Source organism: Heliconius melpomene, chromosome 3, assembly GCF_056956725.1.
Source record: "Heliconius melpomene rosina isolate 202511_hmr_F chromosome 3, ASM5695672v1, whole genome shotgun sequence".
NCBI lineage: Eukaryota > Metazoa > Arthropoda > Insecta > Lepidoptera > Nymphalidae > Heliconius > Heliconius melpomene.
The window spans coordinates 4,765,930-4,779,550 of NC_140391.1; the positions used below are offsets into that span (position 1 = coordinate 4,765,930).

The 13,621-nt window shown below is 31.6% G+C and overlaps 1 long non-coding RNA gene across 1 annotated transcript in view; it reads left to right on the top strand.

The window, feature by feature from the left end:
* Nucleotides 1-13,070, top strand: part of LOC146539921 (uncharacterized) — a 33,569-nt gene extending 20,499 nt beyond the window's left edge. Inside the window, exon 3 of the long non-coding RNA XR_014879482.1 lies at nucleotides 12,396-13,070. This is a non-coding gene — a long non-coding RNA (uncharacterized LOC146539921). The remainder of the gene's footprint in view (nucleotides 1-12,395) is intronic.
* Nucleotides 13,071-13,621: the final 551 nt, after the last annotated feature.

Sequence of the window (13,621 nt, forward strand, 5' to 3'; positions counted from 1 at the left end):
CGCTGCCTTTGTTGTGGCTGCATGGTCCATGGATTTTAACGAGCAATTACCAACCCTAGTTCCTATACTGCTTCACATTGGTATCCTGATGATAGGAATGCTTAGGTTCGGTATTAAGATTAAAAGGTTTGTAGGGGGCTCGTGCTGGTTGTAATGAGAGGGAACATTCTTGGATTATGATTTGTGAGTTTAAAGGGATTGTCGAGAGATTTCTAAGTGCACTTCATAATGTTAGAAACATGTCATGTTTTAATAAAGTTAATTATGTATATTTAATTTTGTCTGTTTTGTCTATTAAATAACAAAAAAAAATTAAAAAATCGATAAATTTATTGATAAAAACTCCATTAAATAAGGTACAGAGTTCATTTGTTTTATTATTTTTCTTATTCTCGTATCAGTATGGCTGGACATTAGAAAAAGTAATAAAAATACTTCCACGATGCAGTTACAGTTGATTTAAACAATCGTACCTATTCGTATGGATTACGCGTATAAAATAATCTACATCCTAGCATGCTTACAAATAACTCGTTTATATTAAATTTCTTTTTACATGCCATACATAAAACGAAAGATTATTATTTCCATACTTGTCGTATATAAAAATAATATCACGATCCCAGGGATTTCATACAGAAACAACTGTCGGTAGAACATGAAAAATATTTTAACGGCATCCATAAACGGCCACTCTGAACACGTTGTATTGAGTTATTTTATTGTTTTAATTCGGATTAAGCTTTGGGTAGGTACGGTGAAATTTTGAAACAGTCCGGGATGCTGCGCTTACCGCAGGGGCGTTGCCATGGTAACGCATTCTGGTGCCCAGAGGTACGCTGCAATGCTACTCGATATAAAACAATGGTGTGAAATTTTACTTGAAAATTTCGTTTAATGTACGCAAAGGGAATGTTTATGTTATAATATTGTGGTATGTATGAATTTTTGGCTCTCCGCGAGCCATAAAATAATGTTGGGTCATATCACTCTTTAATTTACAAAATTTTGTTAAATAAATTTGAAGTGACATTTCTTTTTGCTTTACATGTTAATGTTGAAACTGAAACTAGTTTACTTATGTTTGTATGGTTTATTTATATGATAAATGAAAATAATTGCATTTATAGAACTAAAGCCGCGATATTACAGCGAATATTATTGTAATATCCAAATAGCTATATCATCTTACTTATATGCCATTCCTTACTTATTGTTTCAAAGAAATTTAATGGCGAAGTTACATTTTATTTTTATTTCCAAGCAGTTTAAACAGTTCGAAACCTGCGTGCATAATTAAGCCATCTTTTATGCAGGGACGCTTGCAATTTTGTTTTATGTTGTTTTTGCGAGTGCAAGTACTTGAACAATACTCGCTTAAAGCTGTGATTGTTTCTGTAATGATGTTTGCCTGGTTTTTTAATATGAGATTTAAATATCTTGATAATGGTCTTTAAATGTGTTATATCTACATATTTTAGTATCATAATTACACACAGATATGGCTACAGAGTATTTATGTAATATAACTCTTTTTTAAGCACAGTATTTATTTTAGAGATTCCGAAATCCATCGCTGTTTGTAGGGTTCCTTACCTCAACAGTTAAGTTTGTCAATATTATTATTGAGGACTCGCAGTATAAATAAAGGAAAAATGGAAATTTACTTCGACACCAGAGCGAAGAAATATTAAATATGTCTCGTATGTTCCAATGAGAATGGAACCTATACTCTGTCGCTCTTACAGTCACACGCTCGAGCCCCTGTGCTATGTCTGGCATCTACATAGATATTATATAAAATGTATATAATATCTATTTAGAATTTCAGAACAGCAAGTGAACTAACACTACTAAATTAATACTTGTAATGGATGCAAAAACTTACAAACAGAGAAAAAGGACGGTCTTTGTGAATACTTAAGTGCAATTTGTGTAATTAACTTAGTGCTCCTCGGGGCTTGCTTAGTATTCAAATTGAGAAGATTAAAAGGATTTTTAGATTGTTCCAATCTTACTAATTGTTTGATTCTTGCAGTATCTAACTTAACTTAAAAGATTTTTAGCTTACTACAGAAGTATAACTAATCTACAGTTTATGACGTCAAAAACTTGTAATACGTTTTCTATATGTGAGTTCGATTCCGGCTCGTTGAAATTAAATATATTTGCATTACCCAATCCACAATGTCTCAAATTCGGACGGAATCTCGTGAATATAAATAATATGCTTATTAATAAATGTGTAGAGTTTACATACCTTCGATTAAATAGATTTAAATATGCTAATAAAAAAATGTTATAATCCTATAGAAGTTAGGTCGTAGCAGGATATAAGGATCATAATCAGAAAAAGTGTACATTTTGTGTCTTTTCTTGTCCCGCTACTTTGAATGCGTTTTAAAAATACAATTTTAAAGATAATTTAAATATTTTGCCATTTACGATAAATTTACTTATTAACTTACAGATTTTTGTAATATTTTAAATGTATTATGGCTATTAATAGTATTTTTTGTTAGTTGCAAAAAACTTTTCAAAATGCTTCCATACAATTTTTCGTGTCCCATTCACCATTTTACTTTTTAAAAATTGATTTGTTACGAATGTTTATAGTTTTATTTGATTTCAGATATGTTTATATTACTTTACTTTATGCAAAATATTAAACAAAAGTACTTTTATTGATATATTATTTAATAAATAATAAATATGAATTAAGTAAATTTGTCCCAAAATGTTGTCTTTTTTGTTACTCAGGGCTAGTAACGTACAATTAAATGATGAATGCATTTATTGTTGATGGTGTTTAATATTAGTTTTTATTGTGGCACCATTATTCTAAAAGTCAAAGCTGTCGTAGCTACAACAAGTAGTGTTCTCGCAGCAGTTGAGGGGTTCAAATGTTTTAGAGGGAATATGTAAAATTACATCTCAGGGTTATAAACGGCTTTTATTTTGGTAAGTATTCTATAATTTCGTTTTCTTGTTTATGTTATTTGCTTCTTTTTACAAAATCTCAAAAAAGAACTTCAGTGCTTACACATGCAACACGTGGCTTATGAACAAATATTTAAAAAGGTTAGAATTTCTCAGACTTTATTCTCAATTGCGTTATATTTCGTTACGTAACGAAACTGAGAAAATATGAAGCCTAGTTCATAATTACGTTACCATCGGAAGATATGTATATAAAAAAAAATTGCTGGCATATGAAAAAAATAATTGGTGACTTTTGATAACGTAAAGTAACCAAAAATAATGATTTTTAAGTTTTTTGCCTGTTTGCTTGTTTGTCTAATGTGTTTGTGCACACTTATCTCAGAAACGGCTTAACCGATTTAGTTAAAAACATTTTTTTATTCTTCCTGAAATTAGTTGTGATTTTGTAATTACTATTTTTTTCTCTAGAGATAGTGAATTAATAAATATGTAGTTCAAGTGGGTGAAGCTTTTATTTAAAAACAAATACGTTCTGTACTAGCGTTGTTAAAGATCTAAACAATAAACATAAAATATTATTAAATATCTATTGATAAATATTTTTTTATTTTCAGTAAGCGTCATGGCTCCTATGTCAAATGCACACATAAAAGATATAGAGAACGTCTTAAAAAGACCAATCCTATTAAATATGAAGATATGCGGAATAAACACTTACAAAGAATTAAACTTAATTCCAGTGATAACGACTCAAATTTTGATATATTTTAAAGTGGATTTAATTTTATCATTAACTTTGTGATCTCTAACTAGAAATAGAAGTTTATTACGTTACGAACTAGCATTATTATATTGTTAATATTGTCACTTTGTTATGTTTTCTTACATTTATAATCTGTTAATTCAACGATTGAATCTTTAAAATTTTAATTTGTGTCTCATTAAATAAAAACAACAGTAGTTTTATTCGTATAATATCCTTACTTTGTTGTGTATAATGCCTTATATCATCAGTTTCGTAACAAACATTATCAGTGTTGTTACTTATCAGTTACGTTACGAATTCGAAAATGTCCACTTTTCTGATTATGACCCATAAACGTACAACGTAATTAGAGGGGTGGCCATGGATGTGTTTTGTTTTTTCATACAAAAGCGACCTTAAATCTTGTTATACTAAAAGTGCCTTATATAATTTTTTTTATAAGAAATTAAATATAGTACTCGAAATAATAGCGTGTAGCGTGTAAGCGGGCGAAGCCACGGGCGGGTCGCTAGTTACTAAATAAGTCGTTTATATTAGGTATATTATATGTACGAGTATATCTTAATCTTATTTCAAGAAAAGTTTATATTTGTTGAGTTTCATTCACAAAAAAACTGAACACTAAATCAGGAAACTGTCGAAACTACTATACTTTGAGTCCATACAAAGCTTTACTTCGTTAGTTCGTCGCTAGTTTAGTACATTTCGTCCACACAGTGGAGAAACTTTCTAAGCTTATTTCATTTTATTGAATATATATATTTCTAGTGTGAAAATTATTTTATTCAATGTAGAATGACATGTCACAATGTTATTTCCTACAGAGCAAAGATTAATAAAAGAAGTATTAATAATGATATTATTTCTAATATAAAATATTGATATTGAGGCCATCGTGATGCAGGGGTGCAAGGATGTGACTGTAACGACGGTTATGGGTTCGGTCCCCATTGGTGGAAATGAATTATTATTTATAAATATTTTTATTTCTTTGATCTGGCACCAAGACTTCCACCACTCAACACGCAGTGCATCGAAAATTCGACGGAAAGTGGGAGAAGTGGTTAACACTAGGTTCCCTCAGCCTACCCTGTTATGTACAGCGTAAAGCTGATTTAGTTTAATTTTATTTTTACATACAAATGATTATAGATCAAAATAGAAGCAAAATATCTAGTGTTACTTTTGATTAATAACTTTCTATATAACGTGACTTGGCTCATTCCACACAGAGATAACTGTATGCTGTTTTCATATAGTGCAAAGAAGATGACTCGAGTGTTTATAGTATGCATTTTCAGTTTGTACCAACAATTGAGATCCGCTCAGTCATAAAACTTGACCTAAATCCTCATCCTCCATCAACCAGTGCAGGATTGAGTGCATCTTGAATAATTATCTGAGAGCCACATTCACAGGATTGCGGTCCCAATCCTGAATAATTGCATTCGATTGCTTGATTTATAGTGGAAGTGTATTGTTTGTATGGAGTTTTATTTATTTTCTATTAATTGGCAGAATTTTAAAGTACTCTTAGGAGGTCATCGTGGCTCAGAAGCACCAGCGTGTGAATGTAAGCACAACGGTTATGAGTTTGATCCCCACTCGGGGAAATAAATTATTATTTAATAATATTTTCAATTCTTCGCTCTGGTAACAAGGCAAAACGCGGTGTTGAGTTACGCCTCTCAACTCACAATGCCTTTAAAATTCAACAAAAAGTTCGAAACGGATTGTTCCTCTGCCTACCCTGCTATATGCGGGATATGATTAAAATTCATTTGATCAACATTTGAAACTTAATTAGTTGACGATTTCATTTCTTTATCCGGTACTTAATAAAAACTAGTTTAATTAAAGATTATATTTATAAAAAAAGATTTCAAACGGAAGTTGTAAATTTAAATCCCGCATGGTGAGATATTTCTTGTGGTCGGACTACATTTAATAAATAATTATAATATATGGGACATATTAGAAATCCCGCACACCGCACGGTAGGCAGAGGTGGACCTGGAAACATAGTGTTAAGATACTTCCGTTTCCCACTTCCTTCCGAATATTCGTAGTATTACTCAACTCAAAGCCGCTCTTTTCTAGTTATTACTTAGAAGAATGAAAATATTAAATATTTCATTGCGCCGAGCAAGAATCGAACACACAAGTGCACAGCCGCACGTTTGAACCCCTGCGCTACCATGGCCTTAGCTGCAAAATATTTATGAATAGCTTAAACAAGAGATTTAATGTATCTAATGTTTCATATGACCTGATCGATAATAAACAGATAACAGAGAAATTAAAAGAGATTTGCACCAAATTTTAAGTTTCTTTTGTTTGAAACAATAAATAAATTTTACTCTGAAACAGAAAAACAGAAATATATATCTATAGCTAATCTAAATTAACTTGGCACGACTACACAACTTTTAATTGCAACAGACCGAACAAACGGAATTGAAAGAAAACGTTTGAGTTTACTTAGTTTCAGTTCGGTTAACCGCTATGTTATAATCGTATTTTTATCACGAAAGTCAACTCAAGAAACTTGTATTCGTACTTACAAGGCTTGGCTTAAAACGAAAAGAAAAAGTTTAAATAGGAAAAACTGCAATGGGAAGATAGTGAAAAAAGATGTGGGCAATTTAAACTTTTACGAGACGATGAGGGTCCCGTTTTTAAGTTCTTCTAAGGTTAACCCCCAGGAAATTTAATGACAAAACTTCCAAACTTTACTGACTGACAGTGATAAAGCGGTTAGGGCTAAGAGTACAGGGCTTAGAACGGTAAGAATAATATTAATCTGTAACATTGTCCTATATGTATCTATAGAATCAAAATACATATAAACTAAATATAAAATAAGAGAAAATTAATTGATTATAAGAATCTCTTTTTAATTCTAAAAAAAATTAGTTCGAGTTCAGTTTTGATAGATTATTATGATATACAATTGAGGCCAGTCGTAATGCAGGTGGCAGGTTGTCGGTTCAATTTCCAGTCATAGAAATGAAATATTTATTATTTAATTTTTTTTGCTCCGGTGAAAAGTGCGGCGTAGAGTTCCGTTAATCATCACGAAATACCTCGAGACATAGGGAATTAAGTATCTTACTGCTAGGTTCCTTCTATCCACCCTGCAGTGTACAGCTACTACAAAAAAAATATGACACACGTCTATATGTATAAATGCATGCGTCAAAAATCGAGCTCCCTAAACAAAAGTACGGCAATCATCGCCAGCAGTAAACAATGCTGCATTTTAATTTTCTCAACAATAGGCTCCTAATAGTTCAGAGATGAGACGGACTCGTACAGAAGACAATACCTGGATGAGCTTGCACTATCACCTAATGGTTACTGCTGGAGCGTTGTCTTGTATGATAAATGCATGTTTTCCCACGTCTGGGAGGGTGTTTATGGTAATTACTTATTGTGTATTCGAATATTTTCTTGTAAAACACATCTAGTTGTATATGTATTTTTTTTGTAAATCCATATAAATATATATGTGAAGATAGACGATTTGTACTACTTTAAAGTTATTATTAACGTTAACGGCTATTAACGTTATGGATTCGAGTTCCACTCGAGGTAAGTGAAATATTCACTATTTTCATTCAGAAAAAGGAGGACGTAGTGTCTTGACACCTTGCTCCCTCTCATGATATTGATAAATAAATGTGTTTTTTATTAAAACAATTTATTTTCAACAAGTAGTTTTCACCGATAGGCATGCAATTCTTGTCTGCTTTGAAATACTTAAGAGGTGATTACTTCCACTTAATGGTATAGCAATTTATCACTTGAAGCTTTTAAGCTAAGAGACATCAGGTTATCTTCAATGATTAGTTTCGACTTTCACACGTTAGTTGCGTAAGAGTTTTCCGTTCGGCACTTTGTCGATGCGTATAAAACAGTTAGTAAATCACAGTGCCTATCCTCCTACGTAATTTTTTTTATCTATTATATATAAAATGCTTGTAAATATTAGTGTTAAATATATCGAAAGAAGGTAAATAATTAAGACCAGAAGATGTATTTTTAGTGTTGTAAGCTTTTAGAGGCCATCGTTGCAAAGTTTCTTAGCAGAAACTAGTCTAAAAGCTTTGCTATATTATTAACCTTTTAACATTGTATAGGGCAAGTCAGGTTCGCCTATGGAGGCTTTTGTACCGATTTCAGGATTGTACAATAGATTGACAAATTTAGGTTTGCGGGTATATGCGCTCATTTTGTTTGAAATTAACTACAAAAATAAGTTTGTAATGATTTTTTTCTACTATATACCTATGATTTTTCACTTTTCATTTATTTATTTATTAATTTCAGCTTGATATCTCCACACGATCTCAAGATAAATTCTCTTGATACAAAACAAAATAATCCTATAAGAGCTCCGTTTTTTCACCTTTTAAGGTATGAAAACGGAACCTTAAAAATAACAAAAACTAACCGAATAAACTAAAGTTTATAATAAAAGAAACGTTTCAGCGGATGCCTAATAATGTCTACATACATTACATATATTATACGACAGTCCAATACTGTCGTCCACTTTTATAAACACATTCACGATCTCGGCGGTCGTAAAGCTGTCTGTGCGTCATCGAAGGCGTGTCGTATAAGTTTTATGGCGCGACTGAGGACCTGGGTTGAGTTATACGCAGTTCGGGATTTTAAAACAGTTGTTACTTAGCCGTATAATATTTAAATTAAATTAACATATGTGTTTTTTATTTATTTTTTTTCTTCATCGCGCTGTAGGTATCTCACATATAGGCCTTTACTTAGTCAGATGGAACTTAGTGTTAAAACACTTTGTTTCCCAGATTCTGCCGAATCTTTGAGGTTTTGCCTGATGAGGAGCGGAATACAACGGTGGGCGAGTTCAGCAGAGTTGGTATATTAGAATTAAAAAGCCAAATTATTCAAAATGTTAAAATACAACTTTTTTTTCTTTTTTTTTTATTGTTGATAGGCAAGCATTTGTCCGTTATCTCACCTGGTGGTAAGTGACGATGCGGACGAAGGTGGAGCATGCTTGCCTAGATAGTGCCTATTCACTTGTTCTTTAAAGAAGGCCAAGTTATACTACTGTTTCATATACACCAATGTGTATTTATTTTTTTTAAACCATGAAAAGATATATATTGAAATAATTCATATTTATAGGCAATTATAAGTTCAATAGTTTTACATAAATATCTAAAAACATATTTAGATAACACTATCTACTAAACTCTCCATAAGTCAAACTGATAAGATTTTTATGTCTATACTGACATAAATACTGTCTGTGTCAATTAATATTTTTTTTAAAGATTCTATTAGATGCCAGTCGTGGAGCACAAAGTGTGACTCTAAGCGCGACTGGTTGCGGGTTCGATAACCACTCGAGGAAATAAAATATTTATTTAAATTTATATTTTCAAGTCTCTTATGTCAACATGCAATGCCTCCAGAGTTCGGCGGAAAATGGGGAACGGAGTGTTTCCTCAAGCACTAGGTTCCCTTTATCTACCCTGCTATGTGCGGGATATAGCGTGAGCTGATTTAATTTATTTATTAAATTTAAAGATTCCATTTAATATATTTATCGGCTTGTCCTACAAAGGGGTTCATTGAAATTTTTGACCACTAATAAATGAATTGCCTCCTGCTTCTTCTATTACTTTACTTATCGGTAGTAAAAAAACTGAGGGCAACGGCCACCGATAACAGTAATAAATCACTTTAGTAATTGTTTTTTTTTCTATACCCATTAACTGGGGACCCTTATTAATTATGTAACGATGGTTGGACGTGTTCTGTGCGTTGCATACATTTAAAGTTTAATATATTAAACTCTACTCTAACTTAAATTATATTTAACTAATCCTATAAGTTTATACTTACATTGCCTTTTATGTTAAGGTCATATATTAAATCTGTTAAAAATATTTGTACGTTTTATTATAAAATTGAATGCTACAAATTATTTTTTTTTATTTAAATCAAAATTTTTAACCGTTTGTGGGTTCGTGCTCACTCTTCGTTTGTAATTCTTCGCTAAGCAACACAATACCGCAAGAATTCGGAGGAGAGTGGAGAGCAGAGTGTCTTAACACTAGGCTTCCTCTGCCTACCCTGGTACATGCGTACAGCGTGAAGCTGGAAACAAATGAAAGCCTCAACCATAATAATATTATTTATTGTTTCGAAAACTATTTTCATCAAATAATTCATCATTCCATCATATCGCTTGTTTGAATCTAAAATATAATTTAAGCCTCTCTAATTAACAATGGATTCAATAGTTAATTATGTTTGTTACTATTGGTAATCGTTGCGTGACATGAATGATTTATGCAAATGTAGTTTACGTTCGCTAATTAAAATGGTACATACGAAAATTATATTATAATTGATTATTGATTTTTTAAAATTAATAGAAAAAATGACAATTCGGCGGAAATTGGTGAACGGAGTATCTTAACACTACACACTCGGTTCTCTGTGCCTTCCCTTCTGCATGCGGGATAGAGCGGGAAGCTGATTTTTCGATTTTTGAGTGAAAAAAGACATCTCAAGATCGTTTTCAGACTTGAGGGCGGTTTATAAATGTTTTTTTTTTAAAAGTGCCTTAAAAAATACAGGTATGTTTACTATACTATATTTTAACACGTAACCAGACTCTGTCGACTCGTAAACGCTGTACGTTACGTAGTGATTAAAGCTTAGAAAGCACGCAAATTTACGTTCGACACAAAACGTTTACGTTGCCGCCTCGGGAGTAATTGCTCGCTCGTAGGTGTTGTAGGTCTTAGTCGACGAATAAATTATTTCTCGTCTGGTTTGAACGTTACATATTAAAGGAAGTATTTAGATTTTGGAATGAATTATTTATTCATGTTTTTATTTATTTGCTCTGGCATCAACGCAAAATCCCGGCGTTGAGTTCCTCCAATGCCTTGAAAAATTCGGCTAAAAAGCTGATTTGTCTTTAGATGCAAAGCGAGAAAATCTGCTTTATTCCGCATACAAGCTCGTTGTCTCAGTTTTTAGAAATGTAAATGTTTTTTGTTTCTAATGTTTTATATTTTTATAATTTACAGTATCAAATACAGTAAGTATTTTATAAACAATGAAAAAACATTTAGAAGAAAAAATATTAGACAAACATAATTTAATTAACTACATTCGCTATCCGAAGCTAAATCTAAATTAATCCGAACAAAATCCTCTCACCGCAAATTCTGACTGAAAATTTCATACATCATAGTTGAGTGAGAGAATTAAATTTGATAAGTTTCCACGTACCAAACATAAAAATTAGGTAAATTTTCTCCTTTTGAAATACATCCGGACTTAGTATTTCACTTTTTATAAATCTTTGACTTCAGAATTCGGCAGAATGTGAAGAACGGGGGCGGAGTATATTAACACTAGGTTCCCAGGTTCCCTCTGTATACCCTGCGGAGTGCGGGATTAAGCGTGAAGCTGGTTATTGCATTAATGTGCTGTTTCCTTTTATATTTTTATATTTAATATTTTTTCCATTTTATACAACATCTAAGCCCCAGATATAATTTTCTAGGGGCTTCGCGTGCCCACCCCTCTAGTATAATTGGACTTTGATTGTATCCATTTCAAATTTTCTGTGTGGTTTTTGTTTCACAAGTCGAAAAATTCGCTTTTGATTGGAGGCATCAAAATCAAATTTACCTCACGGGCCGTGGAAAATTTCTCGTTGGAAAAAATACAGGAAAATATCTTCACCGCAATTTTCGATTACTTTTTCATAATATTATGTACAAAATCTCAAATTTACCAATTTTTTCCTGAAGAAAGTAAGCCATTCAAAATCGAAACAATAATTGTTACGTCGTGGAATAAGCATATAATTAAGGAATACCCAAATATGTACCTATATGTTTTTTCTTAATTTAATAATGAACACAGTATTATTCACTTATAGTTTATTTAAAAATTATTTATTTATAGTTGGCAAATTGGCATTCTTAGGCGCATGTATAAAATAATATAAAATTAAATGTAACAATTAGATATTCTTAGTATTCGTGATAAAGTATCATTAAGGTACCAAAATTACTTTCCTTTTTAGGAAACGATTTAATTAAAGTTAGGACTTTATAGTTTAATTGGATCGACCTCAGGCATTATAAAAACATAAACTGTACATGTAGGTAAAAACAATAATAGTCCTACAAGTCATATTCATTACTTTTATGCTATTAAATAATGATAACAATATCAGCTCATCGCATTGGTATACTCGATGGTTTTTATTTATTATCAATTTCAGAATTCAAAGGGAACCTAATGGGAACCTAGTGTTAAGACACTCCATTACCCACCTTCCGCGGAGTTCTGTAGGCATTACGTGTTGAGTAGCTGAAATCAACGCCGCTTTTGCTTCGACACCAGAGCGAAGAAATTGAAATATAAACTTTAATACATATTTCATCCCCTCGAATGGGGATCGAACCCATAACCAGTAGACTTTTTAAAGGATTGTTAAAGGGAAATAAGTATTATTATTTTCCATTAACAATCCTTTAAAAAGTTATAGCTAAAAGAATGATGTAGATTCAATTTTCTGATTACAGTCAAATCTAGTCCCAGCGAGCCCCAGCTCTTTGTCTGAGTAGATGTTATCTTTTACTTACCTTTTATTTTCCAGATATTGGAGCTTACAGTGGCAGCTGAAAAATTCATACAAATATGAAACTGAAATTTACAAATATTGAAAGCTTTGCAGTGGAATGGAAGCTTTAAGTTTTATATATGTAAATGTTATCGTAGCACAGTTGACATGTGTTTCACTGAATCGTATATTTATTGGTTTATGTATCTATATTAAATCTTTAATAGAAAGAACTTGTTTTATTAAATATAGGTATTTCTTCGATTTCTTTTAACATTGTCGTCATTATTGTGGTGTATCGACATGTGCCATAAAATCTATTTAGCTTTTAAAAAAGCAGAAAATGTAGAGTGAAATAATTTTATTGAAGGATTTATTGTCAACCCCGTTAAAACCGTTAGTCCAAAAAAACGTCTTTAACCAAACCTATGTGTAATATTTATTCACATTTTATACGTAGAAGCCAGCATGGAGCTTTGATATATTGGTGCAAAACATCGTTATTTAGAAAAGTCTTGAAAATATGCAAGCGACTGTAAAACCGGCGGTGCTATAAATTTTCTAGAAAATTGCGCATGAAACTACGTTATGTACATTTTTATTGGTATTCCGTACGCGAGCTTAATGTCACTGTGACGTTTGTACGTCATAAAGACAATATCATGTGAATTAATGTCAATTATTTAAATAAACTCGAATAAAGGAGGTTTTACTGTTTTTTTTATTATAAGCAGTAAATTATCCATATTTTCTTTTTTTCTCTACATATACTTAAAAGTGGACATATGCAGAAAAAAAAATACAAGTGTTTATTTAGGAGCATGACGTGCTAAGTGATGAAACCCAATAGCGGACATCTGTCTGTTCATATCGAGAAAACGTCTATACCCGTACATATCAATATTTCTCAAGTATGTACATGAAGTTCAATGTAAAAATGAAATTTGCGTGCGTAAAATCGTAAAAAAAAGTCGTAAAATTCAATCGACAAAACTACAATTAGTCAAATAATAAAATCAACAATTTAATAATAATAATATAAACAAAACTATTAAATAAATAACAATTACATTCAAGTTATATTCACAAACGAATTTCATACATATATACTTAAAAACATTTTTCATTTGTAGAGAATTTTATTTCAACATGTCCATCAGTCGGACGGGAGCGAGCGTTTCGAATCTCTAACGCGGTAGCTAAGCTTTTAGCGTCCTTTCATATTCACTGTAGCGTGTTTTGATATATTTTCACGTGATATT